This window comes from Acinonyx jubatus, chromosome C2 (genome assembly GCF_027475565.1).
Source record: "Acinonyx jubatus isolate Ajub_Pintada_27869175 chromosome C2, VMU_Ajub_asm_v1.0, whole genome shotgun sequence".
Lineage (NCBI taxonomy): Eukaryota > Metazoa > Chordata > Mammalia > Carnivora > Felidae > Acinonyx > Acinonyx jubatus.
In genome coordinates this window covers 58394116-58412614 of record NC_069384.1, presented here as the reverse complement: position 1 = coordinate 58412614, position 18499 = coordinate 58394116, and the positions used below count along the sequence as shown (strand labels likewise).

General features: G+C 36.9%; 1 protein-coding gene across 2 annotated transcripts in view; it reads left to right on the top strand.

Annotated features, from left to right (window-relative positions):
- Positions 1-18499, top strand: part of LOC106972287 (cell surface glycoprotein CD200 receptor 1-like) — a 148218-nt gene that overhangs the window by 34396 nt on the left and 95323 nt on the right. The window lies entirely within an intron of this gene.

Sequence of the window (18499 nt, the reverse complement as noted above, 5' to 3'; positions counted from 1 at the left end):
AATCATTTGTGCCCATAAATATGTCTCTATTTATGGACTTTTTATTCTGTTTTGTTGAATAGTGTGTTTATTGTTGTGCCAACATCACACTGTCTTCTAGCTTTGTAGGTCTTAAAATCAGGTAGTGTTAGCTCTCTGACTTTGTTCTTTTGCAAAACTGTTTTGGCTATACTAGGTACTTTTGTTTGTAAATTTCTGCAGAAAAAGACTTTTTGGAGTTTCACTGGATTATGTTGAAGTAAATGTCATTTTGAGGAGAATTGATGTGTTCGCAATAATGAGTCTTCCAACCTGCAAACATTGTAGAACTCCCATTTCTTTAGACCTTCTTTCATTTCTCTCTGCAATGTTTTATACTTCAGAGCTTTTATACATCTTGGTCAGGCTTATCCCTAAATACTGTATTTCATACCCTTGGATGCTACTGTAAAGGGTACTAATTTTTAAATGACAATTTCTGATTGTTCCTCGATATTATATAAAAATACAATTGAGTTTTGTATATTGGCCTTATATATTCTACAACCTAGATAAATATACTTAGTGGTTCCAATAGTTTTTGAAGGTTCTATCAGATTTACTGCAGAGATGATCATGATCACGACTTATGCAAATGCAGACAGTTTCATTTCTTCCTTTCTCATCGGGATGACTTTTGTTTTCACTTACTGAATAAGAACTGTTTCTTTACTCATGACATTTCTGATACAAAATATGTGGATTTTCTATACCAATTAATTCTCCAGTTCTCTGTGGACACCAAATAGGTGATCTACAATTCCATTCAATTTTGACACTAATTGTCTAGAATTAGCCCAGACCCCATAGATACAGGCTCGGTACCAAAAGACATTCCCCTACTTCAGATACCAATTGCAAGTGGTGGGTCTCCAGGTTACTCACACTTCTCTCCAACATGGCTACAAATTGAGGGTTCCCATGAGGCCCCTTCCTCCAAGTTTGATAATTTGCTATAATGGCTCACAGAACTCAAGGCAACACTTTATAATTATTGCTGGTTTATTATAAATAATGTTAAAAAGGATACAAAGGAAAGGCCAGATGAAGATGTATACAGTCTGGATCTGAAAAGTTCCCAAGCATAGGGGCTCTGTTGTCCCCACGATGTCTGGGGTGCTTTGACCAAAGCAGAAGCCTTCTGAACCCTTTTGTTTAGGATTTTTATACAGGTTCTATTGTGTAGGCATGGTGATTAAATCATTGGTTCTGGAGGTCATGGGATAGGCCTGATGTTGCCAACCCAGTAATCATGTGGTTGCTTCCCCTGGCAAGCAGCCACCATCCTGAAGCTATTCAGAGGCATGTCAAAGTCACTTCAGTAGCATAAACTCAGGTATGTTTGAAAGGGACTTGTTATGAATAATGAAAGGCACTCCTCTCACCTCCATCATTCAGGAAGTTGCAAGGATTTTAGGAGCTCTGTGCAAGCAACCAATTGTATATTTCTTATTATCACCCAAGATCGTGCTTACCTATTGCACTGGCTAAACCCTTTAGTGGAAGGTTGGTTAGGAGTAGTGAAAGTGGACATCCTTTTCTTATTCATGGTCTTAGGGGAAATCATGCAGACTTTCACCATGAAATACAATGTTAGCTGCTGGATTTTGTTTTGTAGATGCCCTTTATTGGGTAGAAGAGTGTTTCTTCTATTCCTAGTTTCTCAGAGTTTTAAATAGGAATAGATGTTTGATTTTGTAAAAAAGCTTTTTTGTGTGTGTGCCAATTGAGATGATAAATTTTTTTTTAGCTTTTAATATGGTAATATTGATTTTTTTGAACATTAAATTCAGCTGGCATTTTTGGATAAACCCCACTTGGATATATGTATCATCCTTGATTTATATATTGTTAGATTCTATGTACTACAATTTTCTCTAGTATTTTTGCATCTATGTTCATGAGAGATACTAATTTGTAGTTTTCTAGTAATATTTTCCCTTGTTTTATCTGGCCCCAGGGTCATGCTGGTGGTATTGAATGAGTTGGCATAGGGATATGGGCTGATGTTTGTGTCCTTTTGAAATTCAATTCAACCCCCCAATGTAATGTATAGGAAGTTGGGGTTTGGGGTTGTAATTAAATTTAGATGAGATTCTGAGGGTTCCATGATGGGAAAATTGTCCTTATAAAAAAAGGAGGAGAGAGATGAGCACTCTCTCTACCACTAAGGACACAGTAAAAAGGTAGCTGTCTACAAGCCAGGAGGAGAGATCTTACCAGGAACCAAATTGGCCAGCATCTTGATATACGACCTTCCAGCCTCTATAATTGTGAGAAATAAATAACTGTTGCCTAAGCCATCCAGTATATGATATTTTGTTATAGTAGCCTGAGCTGATTATTATCAGAAGTAATCCATGTATTTTAATTATTTTAGAAGAATTTGTGGATAATTGGGAATATTTTTTGAAATATTGGTTTCGGGGGGGGGTCATTGTACTTTACTGATAGTATTGTTGAAGTTGACTGTAGGGAATCCTTTGGAAGTAAGTCTTTTGTTCTATATGTGGTAACTTTTTTTGTTTTTTTTTTTTAATTTAATTTTTAATTTTTTTTTTAATTTACATCCAAATTAGTGTATAGCGCAACAATGATTTCAGGAGTAGATTCCTTAATGCCCTTTACCCATTTAGCCCATCCCCCCTCCCACAACCCCTCCAGTAACCCTCAGTTTGTTCTCCATATTTATGAGTCTCTTCTGTTTTGTCCCCCTCCCTGTTTTTATATTATTTTTGTTTCCCTTCCCTTATGTTCATCTGTTTTGTCTCTTAAAGTCCTCATATGAGTGATGTCATGTGATTTTTGTCTTTCTCTGACTAATTTCACTTAGCATAATTTCCTCCAGTTCCATCCACGTAGTTGCAAATGGCAAGATTTCATTCTTTTTGATTCCCGAGTAATACTCCATTATATATATATATATATATATATATATATATATATATATATACACACACTACATCTTCTTTATCTATTCATCCATCGAGAGACATTTGGGCTCTTTCCATACTTTGGCTATGGTTGATAGTGCTGCTATAAACATGGGGGTACATGTGTCCCTTTGAAACAGCACACCTGTGTCCCTTGGATAAATGCCTAGTAGTGCAATTGCTGGGTCATAGGGTAGTTCTATTTTTAGTTTTTTGAGGACCCTTCATACTGTTTTCCAGAGTGGCTGCACCAGCTTGCATTCTCACCAACAATGCAAAAGAGATCCTCTTTCTCCACATCCTTGCCAACATCTGTTGTTGCCTGAGTTCTTAATGTTAGCCATTCTGACAGGTATAAGGTGGTATCTCATTGTGGCTTTGATTTGTATTTCCCTGATGATGAGTGATGTTGAGCATTTTTCATGTGTTTGTTGGCCATCTGGATGTCTTCTTTGGAGAAGTGTCTATTCATGTCTTTTGCCCATTTCTTCACTGGATTATTTGTTTTTTGAGTGTTGAGCTTGATAACTTCTTTACAGATTTTGGATACTAACCCTTTATCTGATGTGTCATTTGCAAATATCTTCTCCTATTCTGTTGGTTGCCTTTTAGTTTTGCTGATTGTTTCCTTTGCTGTGCAGAAGCTTTTTATTTTGGTGATGTCTCAATAGTTCATTTTTGCTTTTGTTTCCCTTGCCTCCGGAGTCGTATTGAGTAAGAAGTTGCTATGGGCAAGATCAAAGAGGTTTTTGCCTGCTTTCTCCTTGAGGACTTTGATGGCTTCCTGTCTTACATTGAGGTCTCATCCATTTTGAGTTTATTTTTGGGTATGGTGTAAGAAAGTGGTCCAGGTTCATTCTTCTGCATGTTGCTGTCCAGTTTCCCAGCAGCATTTGTTGAAGAGAGTGTCTTTATTCCATTGGATATTCTTTCCTGTTTTGTCAAAGATTAGTTGGTCCTAAGTTTGTGGGTCCATTTCTGGGTTCTCTATTCTATTCCATTGATATGAGTGTCTGTTCTTATGCCAATACCATACTATCTTGATGATTACATCTTTGTAGTATGTCTTGAAGTCCAGGAGTGTGACGCCTCCAGCTTCGGTTTCATTTTTCAAGATTTCTTTGACTATTCGGGTTCTTTTCTGGTTCCATACAAATTTTAGGATTATTTGTTCTAGCTCTGTGAAGAATGCTGGTGTTACTTTGATAGGGATAGCATTGAATATGTAGATTGTTTTGGGTAGTATCGACACTTTAACAATATTTTTTCTTCCTATCCAGGAGCATGGAATCTTTTTCCATTTTTTTTTGTGTCTTCTTCAATTTCTTTCATAAGCTTTCTATAGTTTTCAGTGTATAGATTTTTTACCTCTTTGGTTAGATTTATTCCGAGGTATTTTATGGGTTTTGGTGCAAATGTAAATGGGATCGATTCCTTGATTTCTCTTTCTGTCGCTTCATTGTTGGTGGATAGAAATGCAACCTATTTCTGTGTGTTGATTTTATATCCTGCAAGTTTGCTGAATTCATGGATCAGTTCTAGCAGTTTTTGGTGGAATCTTTTGGGTTTTCCCTATAGAGAATCATGTCATCTGCGAAGACGGAAAGTTTGACCTCCTCCTGGCCAATTTGGATGCCTTTTATTTCTTTGTGTTGTGTGATTGCAGAGGCTGACTTCCAATACTATGAGCTTGAGATAATGCTCCTTCTATCCCTACTTTCTTGAGGGTTTTTACCAAGAAAGGATGCTGTATTTTGTCAAGTGCTTTCTCTGCATCTATTGGGGGGATCATATAGTTCTTGTCCTTTCTTTTATTGATGTGATAAGTCACATTAATTGTTTTGCAGATATTGAACCAGCCCTTCATCCCAGGTATAAATCCCACTTGGTCGTGGTGAATAATTTTTTTAATGTATTGTTGGATCTGGTTGGCTAATATCTTGTTGAGGATTTTGCATCCATGTTCATCAGGGAAATTGGTCTATAGTTCTCCTTTTTAGTGGAGTCTCTATTTGGTTTTGGAATCAAGGTGATGCTGGTTTCATAGGATGAGTTTGGAAGTTTCCCTTCCAGTTCTAATTTTGGAACAGCTTCAAGAGAATAGGTGTTAACTCTTCCTTAAATGTTTGTTAGAATTCCCCTGGAAAGCCATCTGGCCCTTGACTCTTGTGTTTTGGCAGATTTTTGATTACTAATTTGATTTCTTTACTGGTTATGGGTCTGTTCAAATGTTCTATCTCTTCCTGTTTCAGTTTGGTAGTGTCTATGTTTCTAGGAATTTGTCATTTCTTCCAGATTGCCCATTTTATTGGCATATAATTACTCATAATATTCTCTTATTATTGTTTTTGTTTCTGCTGTGTTGGTTGTGATCTCTCCTCTTTCATTCTTGATTTTATTTATTTGGGTCCTTTCCTTTCTCTTTTTGATTGAACTGGCTAGTGGTTTATCAATTTTATTAATTCTTTCAAAGAACCAGCTTCTGGTTTCATTGATCTGTTCTACTGTTTTTTGTTTCTTGTTTTTTTTTTTTTTTTTTTTGGTTTTGATAGCATTAATTTCTGCTCTAACCTTTATTATTTCCTTTCTTCTTCTGGTTTTGGGTTTTATTTGCTGTTCTTTTTCCAGCTCCTTAAGGCCTAAGTTTAGGTTGTGTATCTGAGATCTTTCTTCCTTCTTTAGGAAGGCCTGGATTGCTATATACTTTCCTCTAATGACTGCCTTTGCTGTGTCCCAGAGGTTTTGGGTTGTGTTATCATTTTCATTGACTTCCATATACTTTTAATTTCCCCTTTGACTGCTTGGTTAGCCCATTCATTCTTTAGTAGGATGTTCTTCAGTCTCCAAGTTATTTGTTACCTTTCCAAATTTTTTCCTGTGGTTGATTTCGAGTTTCATAGCATTGTGGTCTGAAAATATGCACGGTATGATCTTGATCTTTTTGTACTTACTTAGGGCTGATTTGTGTCCCAGTATATGATCTATCCTGGAGAACGTATCATGTGCACTGGAGAAGAATGTATATTCTGCTGCTTTAGGATGAAATGTTCTGAATATATCTGGTAAGTCCATCTGGTCCAGTGTGTCATTCAAGTCCATTGTTTCCTTGTTGATTTTTTGATTAGATGATATGTCCATTGCTGTGAGTGGGGTGTTGAAGTCTCCTACTATTATGGCATTACTTTTGATGAGTTTATGTTTGCAATTAATTGGTTTACATATGTGGTTGTTCTCACATTTGGAGCATAAATGTTTATAATTGTTATGTATTCTTGGTGGATAGACCCCTTGATTATGATATAATGCCCTTCTGCATCTTTTGATACAGTCTTTATTTTAAAGTCTAGATTATCTGATGTAAGTATGGCTACTCCTGCTTTCTTTTGTTGACCATTAGCATGATAGATGGTTCTCCATCCCCATATTTTCAATGTGATGGTGTCTTTAGGTCTAAAGTGGGTCTCTTGTAAACAGCATATAGATGGATCTTGTTTTCTTATCCATTCTGTTACCCTATGTCTTTTGATTGGACCATTGATTCCATTGATGTTTAGAGTGAATACTGAAAGATATGAATTTATTGCCATTATGATGCTTGTAGAGTTGCAGTTTCTGGTGGTGTTCTCTGGTCTTTTCTAATCTTTTGTTGCTTTTGGTATTTATTTGTATACATATATATATATATACATATGTATATATGCATGTATTTGTGTATATATATATTTGTATATATACATATACATTTGTGTATATATATACACAGATGTATATGTATATGTATTTGTATATATACATATTTGTGTATATATATACATTTGTATATATACATATGTATATGTAGTTGTGTGTATATATATATATATATTTTTTCATTTCTTCTCCTCTCAGAGAGTCCCCCTTAAAATTTCTTGCAGGGCTGGTTTAGTGGTCACAAACTCCTTTAATTTTTGTTTGTCTGGGAAACTTTTTATCTCTCCTTCTATTTTGCATGACAGCCTTGCTGGGTAAAGAATTCTTGGCTGCATATTTTTCTGATTCAGCACATTGAATATATCTGCCATTCCTTTCTGGCCTGCCAAGTGTCTGTGGATAGGTCTGCTGCAAACCTGATCTGTCTTCCCTTGTAGGTTAGGGACTTTTTTCCCTTGCTGCTTTCATGATTCTCTCCTTGCCTAAGTATTTTGTGAATTTGACTATGATATGCCTTGTTGATGGTCAGTTTTGTTGAATCTAATGGGAGTCCTCTGTGCTTCCTAGATTTTGATGTCTGTGTCTTTCCCAGGTTAGGAAAGTTTTCTGCTATGATTTGCTCATGTAACCCTTCTACCGCTATTTCTCTCTCTTCCTCTTCTGGGACCCCTATGATTCTGATGTTGTTCCTTTTTAATGAGTCACTGATTTCTCTAATTCTTGAATCGTGCTCTTTTGCCTCCATCTCCCTCTTTTTTTCTGCTTCATTATTCTCTACAAGTTTGTCCTCTATATCGCTGATTCTCTGTTCTGCTTTATCCATCCTTGCTGCCGCGGCATCCATCCGTGATTGCAGCTCAGTTATAGCATTTTTAATTTCATTATGACTATTTTTTACTTCTTTTATCTCTGTAGAAAGGGATTCTAATCTATTTTTTACTCCAGCTAGTATTTTTATTATCATGATTCTAAATTCTGGTTCAGACGTCTTGCTTGTATCTGTGTTGGTTAAATCCCTGGCTGTCGTTTCTTCGTGCTCTTTCTTTTGAGGTGAATTCCTTCGTTTTGTCATTTTGAAGGGAGAAAAGGCATTAATGAGGTAGAAAAATTAAAATTAAAAACTTAAAATTAAGAAAAATATTAAAATTAAAAACACACACACTCAAAAATAGAATAAATGATGCTAGTTCCCAGGTGTGTTTTGGTCTGGGTGTTGAAATTGGTTTGACAGATCAGAGAAATAAGGGGGGGGAAGGAAATCGTTCGAGATTTTGAGAAGATGAGTACACTGAAGTAGACTAAAATGAGATGATGGGAGTAAAATAGAATTTGAAAAAAATTTACACAAAAGTAAAGAATATAGTAGAAAAAAGTTAAAGAAAAATATTTTTAATAACAATTAAATATAAAAATGAATTTTTTTCTCTTTCTGTTCAAGAAAAAGAAAAGAAAAAAAGAGAAAGAATAGAAAAAGAAAAGAAAAGGAAATCATTTGAAAATTTGATAAAGTGAATATACATAGTAGACTAAAATAAAATGATGGAAGTAAAATAGAATTTGAAAAAGTTTACATAAAAGCCAAAAATATAGTAAAAAATTTGAAGAAAAATATTTTTAATAGAAATTTAAGGTAAAAATGAAGTTTTTCTCTTTCTGCATTCAAGAAAAAAATGAAAAAGAGAAAAAAGAAAAAGAAAAAGATCATTTGAAAATTTGAAAAAGTGAATACACTGAAGTAGACTAGGATAAAATGATAGAAGTAAAATATAATTTGAAAAAATTACACAAAAGTAAAAAATATAGTAACAAAATTAAAGAAAAATATTTTTAATAAAAATTGAAAATAAAAATGAATTTTTTCTCTTTCTGTATTCAAGAAAAAGAAAAGAAGTGAAAAAGAAAAGAAAAAAAAAAGAAAATTGAATAGATGGACCCTCTAACAGATTGAAATAGGACTGAAGTTACTTCGTTTTCCTGTAGAAGTCAGACTATGAAGCACTTTATAGTCCATAAACTAAATAGGCATTGAGACTTGTGTTCTTGAAGAGTGAGGTTGGCCCAGTTGGGCGGGGCTCAGTGTAACAGCTCTGTTCTACACCAGGTGGCGCTGCTAGCCTACTGGGGGTGGAGTGTTGTGGCGTTCGTAGGTGCGTATGAACATGCGCGGGAGTGGTGAACATGGCGTCACCCAGCTACCCAGTCTCCAGTATTGGAACTCTGTTCTCCCCGATCAGCAATTGTACACCCATCCTCTGCTTTCAGCTTTCATCCACTCACCACTTTGTCACTGTCTGTGACCAGGCCCCAGGCAGTACCTCTCTGCCAAGTTTTGTCTGAGATGCGGCTGTTTTCCCCAGCCCCTTACTTCTGTAGGACTGTGGCTTTGACCTATTCCACCCCTCTGTGGGAGGGTCTTACCGAGCAATGGCCGAAGGAGCAATGGCCAAATGTCAGCTGTACCCAGGAACACTCGCTTGACCCTGCTGCTGCTGGTGCCTGGAGACTGTGGCCAGGTGCCAGTCCGCCCCAGAAAAAATTCATGAGATAGTGTAGCAGCAGCATTTTAGGGATTATGGAAAATGACAACACACATCTGGCACCAGGCTTCACCCTTAATGACCTTGTTCCAGCACCAGCAAAGGTGGCCGTTTTCTGGGGTCTGCCGGGACCAGGTGGCTTCAACAGTCTCTACCAAATGTCCTTCCAGCAGTGGAACCACTTTTCCCTGTGTGGCCCAAGAACCTCCCAGACTCCACTCTGTTCCTGCGGATTCACCCTTCCCACCAGAGCACCACCAGGTATCGAGCTGCAGAGTTGCAGACTTTGCGCTCCCCTTGTTTACAGTCTTAATGGAATTTAAACCCTCTCCTTTCTCTTTTCTCCCTTTTTAGTTTAGTCCCTGTGGCTGTTTCCAATTTTCCACTTTCTCTCCAGCTGCTTTTGGGGAGGGGTGCTTTTCCTTTATTCTCCCCCCCGCCATCTCCATCATCTCCCTGCCCACAAAAGCACCTCCCTTCCCACAGCTTCTTGCTCCCCAAGTTCACCGTTCTGTGTTGCGTACCTGCTGAATTCTGTGGTTCAGGTCGTGCAGATTGTTGTGTTAATCCTCCAATCAGTTTTCTAGGTGTGCAGGATGGTTTAGTCTTGGTCTGGATGTATTTCATGGATGTGAGACACACAAAAAACTTCCATGCTGTTCTGCCATCTTGGCTCCTCCTCCTCTTGAACATTTCTTGTAGTGTGGTCATCAGGTGATAAATTATTTCAGAGTTCCTATGCCCCCTAAAGCTTTTTTCCCCCCCTGTTTTAAGTTATATTTGCTGCTCATAGCATCCTAGATATCAGGTTTTTTACTTTTTTTTTTTTTTAGTTTATTTGTTTATTTTGAGAGAGAGAGTGTGAGCGTGTGTGTGAATTTGGAGGAGGGGCAGAGGGAGTGGGGGGGAGAATCCCAAGCAGGCTCTGTGCAGTCAGCAGGGAGCCAGATGTGGGGCTGAACTCAGGAACCATGAGATCGTGACCTGAGTCAAAATCAAGAGTTGGATGCTTAGCCACTGAACCATCCAGGTGCCCCAGGTTTTTTAGGGGCACCTAAACAAAACCAGGTTTTGTTGCTCAATTTTCTCCTCACTTGCATTGCTTCCTACGAGAAATCTGTGATTGTTTTTGACATACTTCCTGTGTGTCTTTTTTCTCTGGCTGCTTTTTGGAATTTTTTGTGCCCCTGGTTTTAAGCAATTTGATTACAATGTGCTTTGGTGTAGTTTTCTTCATACTTCTTTGTGCCTGGGATTCTTTAAGCTTCTTGCATCTGTAAGTTTGTACTTTTTAACAAACTAGAAACATTTGTTTTGCTATTATTTCCCTAAAAATTTTCTGTCTCCTTTCCTCTCTTCGGTCCTTTGGTTATTCCAAATATATACATATATACATATAACTTAATGTAACTAAAGGTAACTAAATCTAAACAGTTATTTTCCCTCAGCACTTTGAAGATATTCTATTTATTTTGACCTTCATTATTGTTGTTAAGGATTCTACTCTTGATGCTTGGGTGGCTCATTCGGATGAGTGTCTGACTTTTGATTTTGGCTAGGGTCATGATCACAGCATTGTGGGATTGAGCCCCATGTTGGGCTCTGTGCTGTGCTTGATGTTCTCTCTCTCCCTCTCTCCATCTGTTCCTCTCTCCATCTCTCTTTATTTCTAGGAGAGAAAGAGAAAGAAAGAAAGAAAGAAAGAAAGAAAGAAAGAAAGAAAGAAAGAGGGAGGGAGGGAGAATTCTATTGGTACAAGTGTTATTCCCTGGTAAGTAATCTGTCTTGTCTTCCTAACAGTTCTTAAGACATCTCTTTGTCATCAGTGTGTTGTAGTTTCACTGTTGTGCATCTAAATATGGATTACTTTTTATTATTCTGGCTTAGGATCTGCTCTGTATTTGAGGATTCTGCTTTTTTTTTTAATTCAATACTGGAAAGCTCTTAGTTATTATTTCTTTCAACATTAAGTCTCATCATTTTTAGCTATTCTTTTCTTCTGGAAATCTAATGAAGTCTTTTCTATCTTCCATGACTCAACATATGTTTCATATTTTCTATATTTTTGTCTCTCCGTGTAGTATTTTATGTACTTTTTTTTCATATGTCTCTTAGAGACCACAAATTTTTCCTCACTTCTGTCTAATCTACTATTTGGTCTGTTCATGGCATTTTAACGTTTATCAAAATTAAATTTCATTCTTTAAGTTCTATTCAGCTTCTTTAAATCTCTTTTTATGTTTGAATATCATTTTGAATTTGTATAAACATGTTAAAATAATTAGTCTGTAAATATGTTTCATATATTCTATAAATTTATTTGACTGGTATAATACATCTTTTTGTATGTCTTTTTACTTTCTTTCTTTTGTCATCTTCTACTATGGCTATTTGTCTTAATTTTCTTTATGTTTTTATACTTTTGGATGTCAAACTCATATTTAACTAACCTATATCTATGGGTATCATGTGGAATCTGGAATCTTGGGGGAGGGGTTTCTTCCAAAGAGGATTTACTGTCTTGGGATTGCTATGAAGATGGGAATAGTGTATTGCAATTTCTAGATTACAGTTTCTTAGATAACGCAAGTTAGATAACACAAATTTAATCCCTAGACCCATGTGAAGGCAGTGTAGTAACACATTCATGGTGGAAAGCTTTCTATTGTCTTTGTAAGACATAAGAGTATGACAAGTAATTTCTTCTTTTTTTCAAATAATAACTTATTTAAACTTTATCCTGTCTTTATTTAGTGGAGGGAACTCTCAGTTTCTACTTACTTTTCATGGGCCCAGTGTTCTGCTCTCTAAATGGCTCTTAAAACCCTAGCCTCTAGGTTCCTAATACCACTCTTGACAGTTTTTGGGTTATCTCAATCTTTCCACTCCATATTTGCTGACTTTCAATGTTGATTTCAGAAGTTCTCCTTTATTACTTGTGAGCTTAGTTAAACATTAAAACTTATTCAAATTTCAGCCCTCATTTTGGTGTTTTTAATTATAGATTTCTTTCAGAGTACATAATTAACAATATTTCCAGAAATAGAAGTCCTAAATAGAACTAAAATCAGATCCTTCTTTAAGTGTATTTCCTACATTAGATCTAATTTTTCAGCAATCAGTTGTAAGTAACATGAAGATATATAAAAGCATGAAATATACTGACAATGATAAACATATAGTCAAATTCAGACTATTCTAACACTGTTAATGCTGGTATGTAAATCATGTAACTCTAGTATAGAGACGAACAGACAAAAGCATTCAAAGTTACTTTAGCTATGATAATATGGTAATGGGTACACAATATAAAGAGATGTAACTTGTGACATCAAATACTTAAAATGGGAAGCAGTAAAAGAAGTAGAGGTTTTATGTAAGTAAAGTTAAATTGTCATCAGCTTAAAATAGACTGCTATAAATATGTTTTATATAAACCACATGTAACCACAAAGGGAAAACCTCTAGTAGATACATGAAACATAAAGAGAAAGTAATGAAAGAATAACAATATGGACGCTCATCAAATCACAAAGCAAAACTGCAGAAAGGTACAAAGGATCCACAAAACAACTAGAAAACAATAAAAGTACAGTTTTAAGTCCTTACTTTTCAATAATTACTTTAAATGTAAATGGATCAAGTTCTTCAATCTAAAGACAGAGAGCGGCTGAATGGATTAAAAAAACAAAATCGAACTGCATGCTGCCTGTGAGACTCACTTCAGCTTTCAGGATACACATAGGCTGAATGTGATGAGATGGGAAAAGATATTCCACACAAATGGAAACCAAAGGAGGGCAGGGGTGACTATGCTTATATCAGATAAATAGATTTTAAGATAAAAATCTTAATAAGAGACAAAGAAGGTCATTATTTCATGATAAAGGGGTCAGTTCTTAAGAGGATATAACAATTATAAATATGTATGCCCCTAAATATATTAGGCCAATACTAACATATCTGAAATACAGCAATACAATAATTATAAGAGACCTCAATACCCAACTTAGGGTTTTGTAATACCCTTAGGAAATTAAAAGGAAACACTGAACCTGAACTACACTGTGGCCTAAATGGACCTTACAGACATATACAGAACATTACATCCAGCAGCAGCATACACATTCTTTTCAAATGTACACGGAGTATTATCCAGGATAGATCACAAGTTAAGGCAAAAAGAAGTCTTGTCAAATTTAAGAAGTTTGATCATATCAACTATCTTTTCCAACATGGTGGTATGAGACTAGAAATTGATAAATTGGAAAATTCACAAATATCTGGAAATTAAATGCACACTCCAGAACCAATAATATGTAAAAGAAGAAATCAAAAGGGAAATAAAAAAGTATATTGAAGCAAGTGAAAATGGAAACACAATGTACCAAGACTCATAAGGAGCAGCAAAAGAAGTTCCAAAAGGAAGAGAGAAAACAATAACCATCGTATTCACTGGTGAAAAGCTGCAAACTTTCCCCTAAGATCAGGAGGAAGACAAGAATGCCCACTTTTGCTACTTCTATTTAACATCATACCAGAAGCTCTACCAGGACAATTAAGCAAAGAAAAGAAATAAAACATATCCAAATTGCAGAGGAAGACACAGAACTATCTGTTCACATAAGACATGATGTTATATAGAGAAATTCCTAAGCATACTACCAAGCCCCACCCCCAATACAATTAGGGCTGATAAACAAATTCAGCTAAGTTGCAGAATACAAAATCAAAAGCAATATACAGAAATTAGTTGTATTTCTATACATTAGCAATGAACAACCTGAAAAGGAAATTAAGAAAACAGTTCCATTTACAATAGCATCAAAAAGAATAAGATATTGAGGAATAAATTTAGCCAAGGAGTTGCAAGACTTATACACTGAAAACTGTAAAACATTGCTGAAAGGAAGTAAAAAAAGATATAAATAAATGGAAAGATTTCTTATATTCATGGATTAGAGACAATATTGATAAAACAGCAATACTCCTCAAAGAGAGTTACATATTTAATGCAATCACTATCAAAATCCCAATGGCCTTTCCTGGCAGAAATGGAAAATCCTCTAATTCATGTGGAATTTCAAGAGACCCCAAATAATAAAACCAATATTGAAATATGAGAATAACTGACATTCACAATTTTAAAACTTCTTACAAAGCAGGGGCGCCTGGGTGGCTCAGATGGTTAAGGGTCCAACTTCAGCTCAGGTCATGATCTCAGTGTTCATGAGTTTGAGCCTGGCATCAGGGTCTCTGCTGACAGCTCAGAGCCTGGAGCTTGCTTCCGATTGTGTCTCCCTCTCTCTCTGCCCCTCCCCCACTCACCGGGAGCGCTCTCTCTCGCAAAAATAAACAAACATTAAAAAAAAAAACCTTCCTACAAAGCTTTAATGATCTAAACCATTTGGTATTGCCCACAGTATAGGCATGCAGATCAGTGGAAAATAATTTAGAGTCCACAGATAAAACCAACCTTTTATGGCTCATTAATTTTCAACAAAAGTGCCAAGATAAATGGGGGTAAGAATAATCTCTCCAACAAGTGAACAAACTGGATCACCACTTGCAAAAGAATGAAGCTGGATCTTTATCTGGCCCCATATTCACAAAATAACCCCAAGTTAACCTCCTCCTCCTCCTCAGTGTGTTGTCATCAAAGTCATACATCATCAGTTCATTTAAGTTCTGCAAAATTTGACTAAACCATTCTAAAAGAATTCAAAGTTCATGTATTTTTTGAGACTGTATTATAAACTGTATCTCTACCATTTAAAGTTGTATATTGAAGAATAGTTCAGAATAATTTTTTGGCAATATTCTCATGTGCTGTGAAAAGATTAAGTATATTTGTTCCTTTAAGAAATAATGTGATTGAGGCACCTTGGTGGCTCAATTGGTTGAGTGTCCAATCGTTTATTTCAGCTCAGGTCAGGATCCCAGGGTCATGGGATCAAGCCCCACAATGGGCTCCATGCTAAGCATGGAGCCTGCTTAATATTCTCTTTCTCCCTTAGCGCTCACACACACACACACACACACACACACACACACACACTTTAAAAACATAAGATACATTTTTAAAAAGATAAAATTTTAAAACAAGGGAAGAATGCTATCAGAAAAGTTTTGAGCATCATAACGTCCATAAAAACAAATAATGCTCTAAAATGATGACATTCAATATCTTATCTGTCACCCAGGAGGGATGGTGTCTACTTGAAACATGGCCAATCAGTTGAGATGTAAGATGTGACAAACTGTCTTGGGAGATGTGCTGAGGATGTGTACAACTGGCCTGCACATATTCCTGCAATGGTAGGAGTGAAAAATGGCACTATTAGTTGGGAAGAGTATTAGTTTTCTAGGGCTGCCTCAATAAAGGACCAGAATCTAAGTGGCTGAAACAACAGAAATGACTGTGTCACGGTTCTGAAGGCTAGAATTCCAAGATCATGGTGTCAGCAGGGTGGGTTCTTTCTGAGAGCTATTCGAGACAGATTTTTCCGTGCTGTCTTTGTTCAGTTTTGAGGCCCTGGCTAGAGGCAGTTAGTGCCCCCTGTGGAGCACTTGATTAAGTCCCCATCCCAACCACTTCCTTATGAAGGATCCCACTCCAGAGTGCTATCCAACATGCACCTACCCTGGTAGCCCCAGGACCCAAACCAAACCACTAGGGAGAGTCCTTGTGCTCTGGATCCCATGAAATCATTCCAATTAACCAATGCATGGGAACCCAGGACACCAAGTGAACTCCACTCCATCTGCCGTACAAAAGCTTCTCCCTACAGTTCTCACTATTACCAGAACAGAACCTGGTTCATCCCCTGTGTGGCCAAGCATGGCAGCCATCTTTCATTTGGAATTATAGACAGTTTGCCTTTCATCTATCTGAGTGTCATTGTGTTGTGTCCACCATCAAAAAAAATCTTTCGATCTTATAAAACATTGACACTATGGGCAAGATTGCATGGCCACAACTGCTTACTCTTGCATAGCTTCTTGGGGGTCTGCTCTTGCCTTACTAATTTATTCCAAATCACCAGGAGAACACCTTGGGAAGTGTTGCCTATTGGTAAGCTTGTGCTTTAACTTGCAGCCTGCTGCTGTGTCTGCTGGTGGTTTCCATGTGTCTCCTTACCCAAATCTTCTTGGTGTTGGAAGATTAAGAAAAAACAAACAACAGTCCTAAATGGCTAGACTCCACTTCCTGGATACAATTAGGACAATAGGAACAATAGGCCACATGGGTCACACTTTCCAGGTCCAACCTTAAGTTGTGTTTTCAGTCTGCTGTAGACTGTGTATTTGTGTCTCCCTCACCCCAATTTTTGTATTGAAGCCTGTTTTTCCAGTGTGATGGCATTTGGAGGCAGAGACTTTGGAAGCTGATTAGGTTATAAGGACATAGCCTTCATGAGTGGGAGGAATGTCCAGAGAAGCTGCAGAGAGCTAGCTCATCCTTTCTACCATATGAGGACATAATGAAAAATTGGTCTACGAACTAGCAAGCAGATTCTCAGCAGACACCAAATGTGTTTGGCGTCTTGTTCTTAGACTTCCCAACTCTAGAATTGCAAGAAATAAATTTCTATTGTTTATAAGTCACCCAGTCTATGGTGTTTTGTTGTAGTAGCCTGAAGAGACTAAAATAGGGGAATACACACTCTGAGGCAATAAGCAATCAGTTTTAATTAATTAATTAATTAATAAGTAAATAAATTAAGTATGTCACAAATTAAGATAGACAAAACAGGATGCTGTGGCCTTTAATTAAAACAGTTAATATGGCTCAATGTACGTTAAAATAGGTCCTTTAATGATTGAAACATTCTATAAGACCTAATCAATAATTACGTGATTATTCCCACTGGGTCCCCATTTGACACCTCAATTGCACCTGTTCTAAAACATGCAAAGAATAAATGGTGCCTCAGGGTAGCTTATTGCAACCTTAGTGCCAGTGCTGCATCCATTAAAATCCACATGCCCCAAATACAACATTATTAAAATTAGTAATGACATCTGATACGTTTTATTCAGTGCGTATTTCAGCAGTCTTTGAGTTTGCCGTCATCTCTAAAGGGGCACAATACACCTCTACTGGACTGCCCTTGGATAATCTCAGCAGCCCTGCTGTCACACTCAGGCTTTGCAGGCAGGATTTTAACTGCATCCACCTTTCCCCACAAACACAAGTATGATATTACATTAATAACATTTTCATCCAAGGAGTTTTGTTTACCATACTCACTAAGGACATACAAGTCCAACAACTTTTAATCCCTTTTGGGTTCTGGAGGTAACAGATTCTCACTTACTAATTTTACTTAATCTCCCTGATGCTGCTAAAAACAAATGACCTTACATTAACACTCATCCCCAATAAAAGGCAACTGTTTAGGGCAACTTATGTACTCAAATACCCCAAATAATCAAGATTAAAACTGACGTAGAGATCAATGGGTCAATTTTAATACAGTTCTTAATTAAAAAAATATTGTCTAGACCCATTTTTAAGGCTCTGTCTAGAGGAGTCAGTTCCCCTTCTTGAGCAACTGATTAAATCATTTCCCACCCCAATTTCCCTTATCTGGGCTTTCCCACTTCAGGCCCCAGGACTAAGTACCAGACAACTAGGAACAGGCCCATATACAGTTATGCACAGGAACCTGGAAAAGTATTCAAGTTAGCCTTTCTGGGAACCCTTCAAACCTAACTCCACCCCACTTGCCATGCATTTGCTGCATTCTACAGCTCTAGCTCGGTGTTACACTGTCTATGAGGGCCCTGTGTGGTCCTCTGTGGCAGTCTTCTCTTTTTTGGAGCTGTAAGTAAGAAAGAGTTCTGCTTCTCATCTATTCAAATGTTTTTTTGTGTTGTGACTCACCATCAAATGAATTTTGAAATCTTCTAGAGCAAGAAGAAAGAATGTGTTCCTTGCTTCTCTCTTAGCTTCTGGTGGTGTGCTGGAAATCTTTGGAGTTCATTGGCTTGTGGAGGGTGTGCCTTGACCTCTGCCTTCATTTCTACATGGCATTCTCCATGTGTGTATGTGTCCAATTTCCCTCTTTTTGTAACAACACCAGTCATTGGATTAGGGTTTAACCTAATGCTGTGGCCGCATCGTAACTAATTAGATCTGCAATGACCCTGATCAAAATAAGGTCACATTTGAGGAAATGAGGGTTAGAATTTCAACAGAACACAATTCAACATAATAGGAAGACTTCATTAATCCACACATTATCTCTATCCTATCTGTGGCCATCAATTTTAATTTTTTGGTATGTACCCAAGAAAATAAAGGCCTAAGTAAAG